The sequence below is a fragment of the Macrotis lagotis genome, chromosome 4, assembly GCF_037893015.1.
Source record: "Macrotis lagotis isolate mMagLag1 chromosome 4, bilby.v1.9.chrom.fasta, whole genome shotgun sequence".
Classification (NCBI taxonomy): Eukaryota; Metazoa; Chordata; class Mammalia; order Peramelemorphia; family Peramelidae; genus Macrotis; species Macrotis lagotis.
Genome location: NC_133661.1, coordinates 200,678,525 through 200,690,659, shown reverse-complemented (window position 1 = coordinate 200,690,659; position 12,135 = coordinate 200,678,525).

Here is a 12,135-nt window from a genome sequence, read left to right as displayed (position 1 = left end):
ATTAATAGTCTCTAATACACTGTTGGTAGAATTATGATTTGAGCCAAACATTCTGAAAAACAATTTGGAACTATGCCAAAGGGCTACAAAATCATGTATACTCTTTGATTCAGTAATTCCACTACTAGATGTAAAAAAGAAAAGGACCTACATATGTGTGTATATATATATATATATATATAACAACTCTTTTTTGTGATGGCAAAGAATTGGAAATTGAGGGGATGTCTATCAAATGGGGAATGTCTGACAAGTTATAGAATATGATTCTGATGGAAATATGATTATGCTATAAGAAAAACCTGGAAAGACTTACATGAACTGATGAAAAGTGAAATGAGCTGAACCAGGAGAACATTGTACACAGTAATAGTGAGATTGTACAATGATAAATTGTGAATGACTTAACTATTCCCAGCAATACAAATATCCAAGACAAATGTGAAAGATTGTAAAATGAAAAATACAATCCCCCTCCAGAGAATGGAGTCTGAATGCAAAGCAAAGCGTATGGTTATTTTATTTTCCTTGTTTTTCTTTGTTTTTGTCTGTTTTCCTTCATAGCATGACTAATATGGAAATATGTTTTGCATGACTGCAAATTGCTAACCTTCTCAATGATAAGGAAGGGGGGTGAGATTTAGAACTCAAAATTATGAAAAAGAACTGCAAAGATTAAAATCGCTTTTACATGTAATTGGGAAAAACAAAATATTAAATTATTTAAAAAGATTGTAAACTCCAAGAGACCAGGGATTATCCTTCTTTTTGATCGTATTTGTATCACCAGAATCTAACAGTGCCTGGCACTTAATAAATATTTGTTGGCTGAAAAAAAATATATTAAGTAGGGCAGTTAGGTGGCACAGTGGATAGAACATTGGCCTGGAATCAGGAAGACCAGAGTTCAAATCCATCTCAGACACTTGATACTTACTTAGCTGTGTGGCCTTGGGCAAATCCCTTAATCCCATTGTTTTACAAAAACCAAATATATGTGTGTGTACACACACACACACACACAGACACACACACACACACAGACACACACACACATATAAAGATATATTTCATATGTATATATAAAGTGCTATGTACTAGGGGTATACAGGAAAAAAATTAAATCCTATCCTCAAGGATCTTATATAATACAGGGGGAAAGAAACCAATATGTACACAGAAATGTATAAGTTGAGGCAAAAGAGCAATCAGATAAAATATTGAGGGAATACTTAAAAAGGAAGAGAGAGTAGCAACTTCAGGGTGACAGGGAGGTCTTCAGCTTGAGTTATGTCTGAAAGTAAAACAAGCAATTGAGAAGGCAAATAGACCATAGATAATGAACAAATTTTAAAAATATTTTTGGGGATTATTTTTTGTTTTACATCACCTTCTTTTCTGAATATATCCTTGTCCTTTCTCCTCCCCAGTTAGTCTTCCCTTGCAACAAAGATTAAAAAAAGAAAAAATAGTTCAGCAAAACCAATCAACACATCCAAGACATCTGACTGTGCATTCGATATTCCACATACATAGTCCCCAACATCTCCTGCCAAGTTCTTAGATGCAATTTAGTAGGGTCTTGGCACCAGTGGAAAAGAGAGCCATCCTTTGATCTGTATTTCTTATGGATCTAGGAGCAAATGTCAAACATGGAGAGGATGCCTGGGCATGTGCTGCCTCATCTGCCAACTTCTTGAGGTATTTGAAGAGGAAGGGGTGAAGGTCTGACCTAGGTTAGGTGTGGTGGGTTAAAGTGATATCTACCTAGAAAAAACAGCCTCAGAGGAAATAAGATGGTCTGTGGCTAACCTGGGAATTAAAAAAAATTCAGATCTACGCTATCCACAAGGGTAGTGCTTTAAACTGCCCTCTCCTTAGAGGGGACTAGATCAGGAGATAAGTTGTTATTCAGTAGTTTTCAGTTGTGTCTAACTAATGACCCCATTTGTGGTCTTCTTGGCAGAGATACTGAAGTAGTTTGCCATTTTCTTCTCCAGCTCATTTTACAGATGAGGAAGATGAGTCTTCCTGACTTCCTATATACTGTATCCAGTGCCCATCAACTGCCCTTGATCAGGTGACAAGAGGATTAACTATTTGCAATATTTCTATGTATTCTCCTACATAGAATCCTCCATATTGGGATCACCTGATGTAGTAAATAGAGGGCCAGGTAAGATCAGTTAGACCCTGTTCAAATCCCCCTAACTATTTGACAGTTATTAGTTCTATGACCTGGGCAAGTTATTTCCTCACTCCCACCCCAATTGCTTCAAAGAGTTCCCAAAGACTTAGTGGATAAAACATAGAAATGCCTCTCACATCGATGAAGAGAATTTCTATACCAGTAGTTCTCTGAATTGTCAAAATTATAGGTCCTTGGACTATACCCATTCCTCCTCCATGTAAGATTCTCAAGTTCCCTGAGGGCAAGCATGTTTCTACTTCTGTGTTTTTATTCTCAATAACCACCCCTATTGTGTCTAGCAGGTAATATGTGTTAAATAAATTCTTGCTGATTAACTGTGTATATCACATTAGCATTATTGGATTTAGAACAAAATGGCACTTTGGGTGCCTTCATAGATGAGGAAACATAATCCCCAAAGAGAAGTCTAATGAGATTATGGATCTGAAGTTGGAAAGGACTTCAACCACCAACTTCTAAATCCTTTATTTTATGGATGAGGAAACCAAGGCCCCGGGGAAGTGATAAGACTTGTCCAAGATTACAAAAATTGTATGCATCAGAGGAGGGATTTGAACTCAGGTCCTCCTACTACAGAACCAGTGTTGTTTTTTGTTTGTTTTTTAAACTGTGGCACTTCACCTGCCCCTCTCCAAGGTTACAATAGTAATAAGTAGCCAAGTGGAAATTTGAAACAAAGTCCTCTGACTCCAAATTCAATGCTATTTCCTCTCCCCCTCTGTGGACTCTATTCCTCAGTTTTATCTGTCCAACAGGTGAAAATATACCTTTCAGCCACTGAACTAATTAATCTTATAAGGAACACTTTGTAAAGGGTGAAAGCTGTATTGAATGGAACATTTGGTGAACATCACTGCATTTTACCAAGCAAAGATGTGATCCCCAAGTCCCACAACACTGGTCAAGACAATTCCCATTTCTATAGCATTTTAAGATTTGCAAATTATCTTCCTCACAATGACCCTGGGAAGTAGGATGTGCACCTGGCCATGGCAACTCTGTAGGGGGCTGCTCTGCTCCTGGCTAGGGAGGAATTGAGTTAAGGGAAGGAGGAGGGCAGAGAAAGGGCAGGAAACATGTTGCTATGGTGATTTTGCCTTTTTAGTACCACTCCCAGAGCTCATATCTACGCACAGAAAAAAGGGTGGGTGTGCAAGGACGATTTTTCCCAGCTCCTAGGACAACTGGGCAATTCTCTATGCAGTGGTAGAAGCTTGAGGCAAAGTGCGTAAGAGAATCTGGGAGGGCACTAACGTAATAGAAAACAACGTCGGAAGACATCCGAGCTCTGATCAATGCGGTGACTAATCATGACCTCAGAGAACTGATGGAGAGGAGAGAAGTATGCCTCCCTCCTCTCAGCAGAGATGTGGTGCATTATAGATATGGAATGAGTCAGGGGGTGTGCTGGTAAATGCTTAATAACTGGCTTTCTCATTTAACACTTTAAAGTTTATGCTGCATTAGTAATCTTTTTCTCCATTACTTTCTTAAGTCTAGGCAAACAATAAAACAGTAATTCAAGTCCTGATTTTTAGGATTTGCTGATTTCTCAGGTATCAATGCTCACACTGAAAATTTGAATGGGTTCTAGCAGAGAGGCATACATTCTCAGACATGGCCAATGTATTGACTTGTTTTTCCTTAATTGCATTTCTTAGTTACATTGGATGGCTCTTTGCAGGGATTGGGAAGGCTGGCTATGGAAAATGACATCTATGTAAAAAAAAAGCAACATTTAAAATGTAGAAAGCAGGAAGAATATATTTTCCATCTCTGTGATTGGGTGAGTTTTCATAACAAAAACAGCAGCAGAATAATAACAACTCACATTTCTAGAGCCATTTAAGGTTTACAAATAAATACCTTATGAGGTAGGTAGTAGTACAAATATGATCACTATTTTAATTATTTTAGTTGTATGTGTATGTGTGTATGTTTTTTAAATAATCATTTGTAGGAACCCCCTGAATGAAAACTACCTCCACTGATACAGATCAGTTCCTTTTTTTTTTTTGCAAGGCAATGGGGTTAAGTGGCTTGCCCAAGGCCATACAGCTAGGTAATTATTAAATGTCTGAGGCCGGATTTGAACTCAGATACTCCTGACTCCAGGGCTGGTGCTCTATCCACTGTGCCACCTAGCCGCCCCAATCAGTTCCTTTTTAAAACTCATTTATAGTTTATGGTCTTAAATAATTGCCTGAGAGATCAAGTGGTCTACCTGTGGTCATATAGCAAGTATTAGATTCTGACTCAAAGTACACCAGAATAAGCAATAAGGGATGCATTCTCTAATTATTATGTGGTGGTACCCTCAGAAGAACAAGATGTTTAGAGTGCTAAGAGGGTAAATATGGTGTCTATCTGATTTTAAATGATTTTTATATACTTAAATTTCAAATACTGTTCCTTCCTCCCAGATGTATTTAAGAATAGCAATAAGCATCGTTTGGAAAGGAATGGAAGCAGAGCTATCATCTGGAAAACCAGCTATCATTTAATCGGGATTTCTAAGTTGTGAATACAAAGTCTATTACATCATTCTATGCCCCTTTAGTACTCAGACTTGAAATAGAAGTAGTTTCTTGAATGGCAAATATGTCAGGAAAGTAAAAGTGAAAGCTTGAAATATTCATATTTTTATTCATTAAACCCAATATTTCAATTAAGAATCCTAGATTAGTAAAAGCACTTGACGTTTGTATGGTGCATTCATTTACATAAAACATTTTCACAACCATTATTTTAAAAAGATTTATTGACGTCCTTTGTCTTCATATTACAATCCTTTCCCGTTTTGCCTCTAGAATGAGTCCTCCTTTGTGTCCAAAAGAAACAATTAAGCATGAATGTCTGATAGCGATTGAACCTGATTGTGTATACAACATTCTGCCTCATCATTCCCCACCTCTCTGTTGTGAAGAAAGACATATTTTTTTCATTTTCTGATATCTAATTTTTTATTTACTTAGAGGCCCGATCCCCAGCAAAATGGACAGGGTTGGACAGTGAAAAGGGCAAGCCCAGCATAGCTTTTGCTTACTGTAGTAAGTAAGCCACTCCACAATGCTGCTAGTTTGAATAATTCTTCCCTGTGAGAGGGCTTGGAAGAACCCTTATAGGAGATAATTTACTTCATAGGAACAAGGAGGAGTGTATCCATTCCCAGAGAAGAAGAAAAGTGGTCCGCAAGGGTCCCATGCTCCATTGGGGTATGGTTTGATATTGTCCACCCCAGGGAATGAGGAGAACAATTTATTAAGTACTAATTAGGTACCAGATACCCTACTAAGTGATTTAAAATATTATCTCAAATAATAATTACTATTAAAAGACAGCTAGGTGGTGTAGTGGATAGAGCACTGGACTTGGAACGGGGAAGACTCCTCATCCTCCTGAGTTCAAATCTGGCCTCAGACATTTACTAATTGTGTGATCCTAGCCAAGGCACTTATGCCTGTTTGCCTCAGTTTCCTCATCTGAAAAAATGAACTGGAGAAGGAAATGGTAAATTTCCAAGAATCTTTGCCCAAAAACCCCAAATGAAGTCACAGAGTTCGACATGAATGAAATGACTAGACACTATCACCATCACCACCACGCTAAGTAATTTACAAATATTATCTTATTTAATAATAATAGTTAACTTATGTACCAAGCATTTTGATTTACAATTATCTCACTTGATCCTCAACAACCCTGGGAGGTTGATTGTATTTGATCCCCATTTTAGGATTGAGGAGACTGAGGCAGACAGAGGGCAAGTGACTTGCCTGGGGTCATAGAACTAGCAGCTCCTGAGACAAGATTTGACCTTGGTTCTCTGGTGGAGAAAGATCCCTTCTGGTGAGTCAGGGAAGGAGAAGTATATAATGATACAGAAAAACTGGCTTCATATAAAAGGGCAATGATTTTTTTTTAAGCAATCTCACTACAGATGACCCTGACCTATCATGATTGATGATATCATCATCTTAGCTATAGCTTTGATATTCTTAGTATTGCTTATGGTCACGGTCACCTCTTTATGACAAGAGTCTCACTGTAAACTTCAAAGACTTGACATCATCTTCGATATGGAACAGATCATTTAGATTCACCTCTGAAGAAAGGAGGTAAAGTTTGGGTTCTCTGGTCTTTGTTCTTTTGTATAGGTTACTCCTTCAGGGATCTGTTTCATGGTTTTGCTTTTGGGATCCTTCTGTGGCTACTGTCAATGTCAGACATCTTGCATTCCAAGGTCAGAGTTGCCCATTGATAATCTTAAAATCATCTAATCAGTTGAATGTTCTCTAGCAGACCTTTGAGACCTTATAACCAAGGAGTGGGTTGTGGGGAGAGTAATCTCTTAAGTTCCCCTATCCCCCTAACTATTGGAAACTACCCTCAAGATTTAGTTGGCTCAGGAGACTAAAACCCAGGTCATTGACATGGCTTTCTAGACTCCCAAGTACAGGACATGTACTCATGGACATGAGGGGCTGGTATTCTTCCCCCTGGCTTACCACCACAGACCAGCAGCTTAAACCACACCAGGAAGCTGTGCTCAACTGAATCAGTGCTTTATCCTGGATGAACATCTTTTCCCTGCTCTGAATTTCCTTCCATGGCTATGGCCAAGAAAACCTTCCCTTTTCTGTGCATTGAAAAAAAAATGCTACAATGACCTTCTTTTATTTTCTTCTTTTGGGTGCATGCCTATTCCTAGTTTCCCTCTCCCAAATCCTGCCCCCAAATTTAAAAAGATCCTCCCTTGTAACAAATAAGCATACTTAGCTAAAATAAATTTACACATTGCCCTTGTCTAAAAATATATAACTAAAAATGTATAAATGTCCTTTGAATCCTCCACCTTTTCATCAGGTGGTGAATATGTTTCATCTCAGTCCTCTGGAATTGTAAATGGCTAGTTATTTCATTATCAGAGTTCCTAAGTCTTTCTAAGTAATTTTCCTTTATAATTTTGTAATTATTATTATTATGTAAATTGTTTGCATTTTTCTGCTTATTTCACTCAACAAGTCATACATGTCCTCCCAAGTTTGTCTGAATCATCCCTTTTCCTTTTTTCTCATGGTGCAATGCTATTCCATTATTTGGAATATCATGGAATATATGGCAACAATTTCAAATTATGCCATAATTTGTATAGTCCTTCCTCAATTGAACACCCTCTTTGTCTCCAGTTCTTTATTACAAAAAGTGCTTCTACAAATATGTTTTCATATGCCTGATAGTAGAATTTCAGAGTCAAAAGTGCACGAACTTTTCTTGTCTATCATGAAATTGATATCTAGAACAGATAGAATAGTTTGCAACTCCTGTTTCACTTAACCTTCCAATAGCCCTTTGAGGTAGGTAGTGAAAATATTATTATTCCCATTTTAAATATGGGGGAAAATAAGACTTCAAATAAGTGAAGTGACCAGGATTCTCTGGTTAATGCAGGGGAACCAGAATCATAGATTTTATCTTTTGACTGAAAATTCTATGTTCTGCCATTTAAGTTTCTTAACTTACCTCAAAGATGCAATAAATTTTTTCTTGCATCAAACAGTTAAATACTTACTACATTTTAAATACTATGCTAAAGAACTGTGGACAAAAAAAATAAAAGCAAAAACAGTCCCTGCCCTCAAGGAGTTTACATTTTAATGGCAAAGATTATATTTATATATATGGGTATATACAAGATATATACAAAGTAGATTCAAAGTGACCATATTAGAGGAAAAGAGAAACTTAGAAAGGCCTTCAGTAAGTGAAATAGGCTAAGTCTTGAAAGGAGTTAATGAGTCCAGGAGGTGGAAAAGAGGAAGGAGAGCATTCCAGACAAGGGAGACCACCAGAACAAACTCATAGAGATGGGAGATGGAGCAGAAAGTCGGCTGTCATGTCGAGACTGCAGAATGTGTAAAGGAGAGAAAAATGTCAGCCAACTGGAAAGGTAGGAAAGGGTCAGGGTGTGAAGAATTTTTAATATCAAACAGAGGAGTTTCTATTTGACCCTTGGTGTAACAGAGAGCCAGTGAGTGGAGTTTATTGAGTAGGATGGTTAATATGGTTAGTCCTAGTATTTACTAAATCCACATAGAAAGTTATGTAGAGGATAGATTGACTTGGGGAGAGACTTGAGGAAGGATGACCACTTAGGAAACAGATGACTGCAATAGTCTAGGTGGGAGGTGATGAATACCTCAACTGGGGTAGTGATGTGAGCAATCATTCATTCCTTCATTTAACAGATTTATTAAATAACTACTCTTTGCCAACCCTTTTGTTAGAACTGGAGGAGATACAGTTTAAATAAGTCATAGTCTCTGACCATGAAGTCTCCAATTTGGTCCAATTACTACATAAGTAACCCTAGTCCCAAAGTCCATTGGTATGGGACTCTATACTCTGATGGAAAACAATGCCTTTTGCCTGTGTGAAGGGTGAGGTGGAGTTGGTTACAGCATGAGAAATCTTTTAAGTCTTTCTCCAGTCTTCTTCAAGTTTGAGATTATCTTTGGATTCTGCTGTTGCTTCTGGCTTCCAGCTTCAAGAGAGAGGATGGAAGATGCCAAACCTACTTCAGGTTGCTGAAGAGAAAAGATTCTGGGAAGAAGCTGACATGAGAGGAGCTAGTGGTCTACAACATATCCCTATCCCCACTCCACTTTACTGTACTAGAGATTGCTGGGAACTACCTTCTGGGTGAGATCCAGGATTCTCTCTCTCTCTCTCTCTCTCTCTCTCTCTCTCTCTCTCTCTCTCTCTCTCTCTCTCTCTCTCTCCTTTCTGTCTCTCTCTTGGTTGAGTTGAGTTACATATCACTCCCAATGGGAGAAATCTTTTACTCTGTAATGTCTGGTATATATTTTCCTATGTATACCTTCTCTCATTTCTGGTTTAGTACTGATTTGGATCAATGTGTTGCTTGACTAATTGCTGTATGTGTTTTCTTTGTGAAACTGGTATTTGGTGGGAAGGGAATCAAGACTTGGATATAAAACTTGAAGTCCTTCCCAATCTGCCTCCCCCATAATTGAAACAGCAATCAGAAATTAGCAGTCATATACTCTAGACTAATAATTTTAAGAGAGTAAAGAAATATAAATCTAATTTGGTACACCCTTTCTCAGAGGAGAAGAGAGTAGCCTCCAGCCTCTATCTCCTGCTTCCTTTCCTAGAATGACTTAAAATCTCCCTCAGAGAAGGGTGGGGAAAGAAGAGGATAGAAATGTTTATTCTGCCTGCTTTCTAGCCACATGACATCTCATGTCACATATGGGGGACAGCCCTCAAAACATGTGGGCCCATATCACACATGAGGGCTCGCAATACATATAACTATAAAACAAAATATTACATATAAATGCATTAGTGATTTAACCAAATAGAGTGCTCTGTGAGAGCTGAGTGAAAATGGTTGTTATCAACAGAAAGCTATTACTGCTGCAATAATGCTCTATATTTATTCTCCATTTAAAATACTACTCTGAGGTCTCATTTTGGTGTCAAAGTGACCCTGAATTCTTGAAGGTCATGGCAAAGTAGATCCTAACAGACTAGATACATTCTGAATACTGGCCCATTGATAGATTGTAGGTCTGTTGTTCTACAACCCAACCTCCAAGAAATTCATTTCAGGGAAATGAAATTTTGAATTGTAGACAATAAAACTTATAGCTCTAAAAACTCTCAAAGTCCATCCACTATGTCATAGTGGAGTATGGTTTGTATTTTTTGAGGAAATAACCAAGTCAATCAAATCTCAGATTCTTGAAGTGTTGAGCTATGGATAGTTTTTATTTAAAGAAAAGTTATTTTGGGGGTGGGGGGAGGGAAGTAAGATTAGGGGAAAAATTGTAAAACTCAAAATAAACAAAATCTTTAATTTAAAAAAAGTTATTTTATCTGATTGTGACAACAGACACTTGAATAGGAGATAAAAGGCATCAATCCATTAATGAACAAACATTCTTTAAAGATAGTATTTAACAGCCTCATATGTGGCCTCTACTAGGTTATAGTCTGGTAGAAAGAGAACTTCACTGTGGTCTGTTTCAATAGAGATCATACCTAAAATCTCTCCTCTTCTTAATGTTAACCTAAAGTTAATTCATTTAACTGTTTTTGGAGGAAATTAGGGTTAGGTCACTTTCTCAGGACAACTAGTAAGTATCTGAGGCCAAATTTTAACTCAGGTCTTTCTGACTCCAGGACCAATACACTGTCCACTGTAACATCTGGCTATCGCTTAACCTAAACTTGAGAGCAAGCCTTAGTGGAATAGCCCAGCAGTGTTGGATGGGAATGATTGAAGATGATGAGGAGGATGAGGAAGATTTAATGATGATTTAGAATCAGGAAATACTAACATGGGCCTTTACTCATTAGGAAAAGCTTCTAAAGTGCAAAGAGTTGGTTCAGTATGGTTGTGGAAATTCCACTCCTGTTTCCACCACCTGAGCTTCCCCTCTCACCTCATTGGTCTTTGGCTTTTCTTTACTTCCTCCCTTCCCAGTTCCTCAGATAACACTGTTGGGTTTTCTTAACTGATTATTTTGACATAAAATCAGAACCTCTATTTTGTTTGTGTAAAAACAGGGGAGAGGTTGATCAGGGTTTATAGTTTGGGATGTGGAGTAAGGAAGACCTGGTTCAAATCCTTCTTCACACCGGTTTTGATATACATATTAGCTGTGTAACCCTGGACAAGTAACTTAATCTCTCCAGGCCTCATTCTTCTATAAAATGAGGCATGGCCTCTAAGCCCTTAGCCTATGATCCTGTGATCCTCTCACCACTGGGTTAATTGATAAGCACAACTCTCCCTCCAATAAAGTATGGACCTGCACATTGGTATGATTGGTTTTCAGTGGCAAGAATTGCCCCCATTATGATTTGGTTGTTTGGGACCCTTGGGAGGATGGACTCTTTTGGGGAAAAGTTATTTCTTTGCACTAGTTTAACAAGGTGCACAACTGTAATTGAGTTCAACCCAGTTTTGCATTTTTACCTTTTAGTACAATTGTCTTTCAGGAATGGGATATAGATTTCTTCATCCCTGATTATAAAGGTATTTACAGTTTGGAGGAGGAAAGGTATGTTCATCAAATTGACCAGTAAGAACTTCCTTAATCAGCCCTAGTTATACTCATCTAGGAGTTTCACAGTGTTTTTGCCTTGAGGTGGTAAGGAGTCCAAAGTATAGGGAGCTCTATCAGACTGATTATGTGTGACCCTGTAGGAAACCTAGGATTTCACCAGAATGCCTCAGTGTTGCTCTTCTAGCAACCCAAATTCAGTTTCTTCTTGGGTCTTCTTCAATTTTTGAAGAGTAAAGGCTGATCTCTAGTTAATAAGCATTTATTACAATGAGTGCTTGATTGGAAACTTTTATTCATGTTTGTGGAAATAAACATAAGCTACACCAAGCTACATTAGGAGATTTTTACTGGAGAAAGTCTTGAGTTGGAAGCAAAAAAGTCAAAGACAACAAGACTTTTATGTTTAGCTCACATGACTAGACTGTGGACTCAGAGCTTGGGGGAACCTGGGACATAGCTTATTCATACAATGCTCTTCTTATTAAACTTCCATTTTCTTAATAACTCGCTAATAATGGAGACATGTTAAGGTTTGGATCTCTTACCTCTCTCCATATCAAAACTTTGCTCTCCTTCTAAAGGGGCCATATAGACAATTCTCTTAATTCTCCTAGGGGCACATTACTGAACTCCTTGGACTTTCAACCTTGGGACTACTCTTGAGGAAATCTTCAAAGGAATGATGCCAAAGAAATTTTCTTTTTCCGTTGGTTAGTGCAGCAGCAGGAGTGCTGGAAGCCTGAAGTCAGGAAGACCTGAGTTTGAATCTATCTCAGACACTTGCTGGCTGGTCAAGTCATTCATTTCTAAAACAAGGATAAT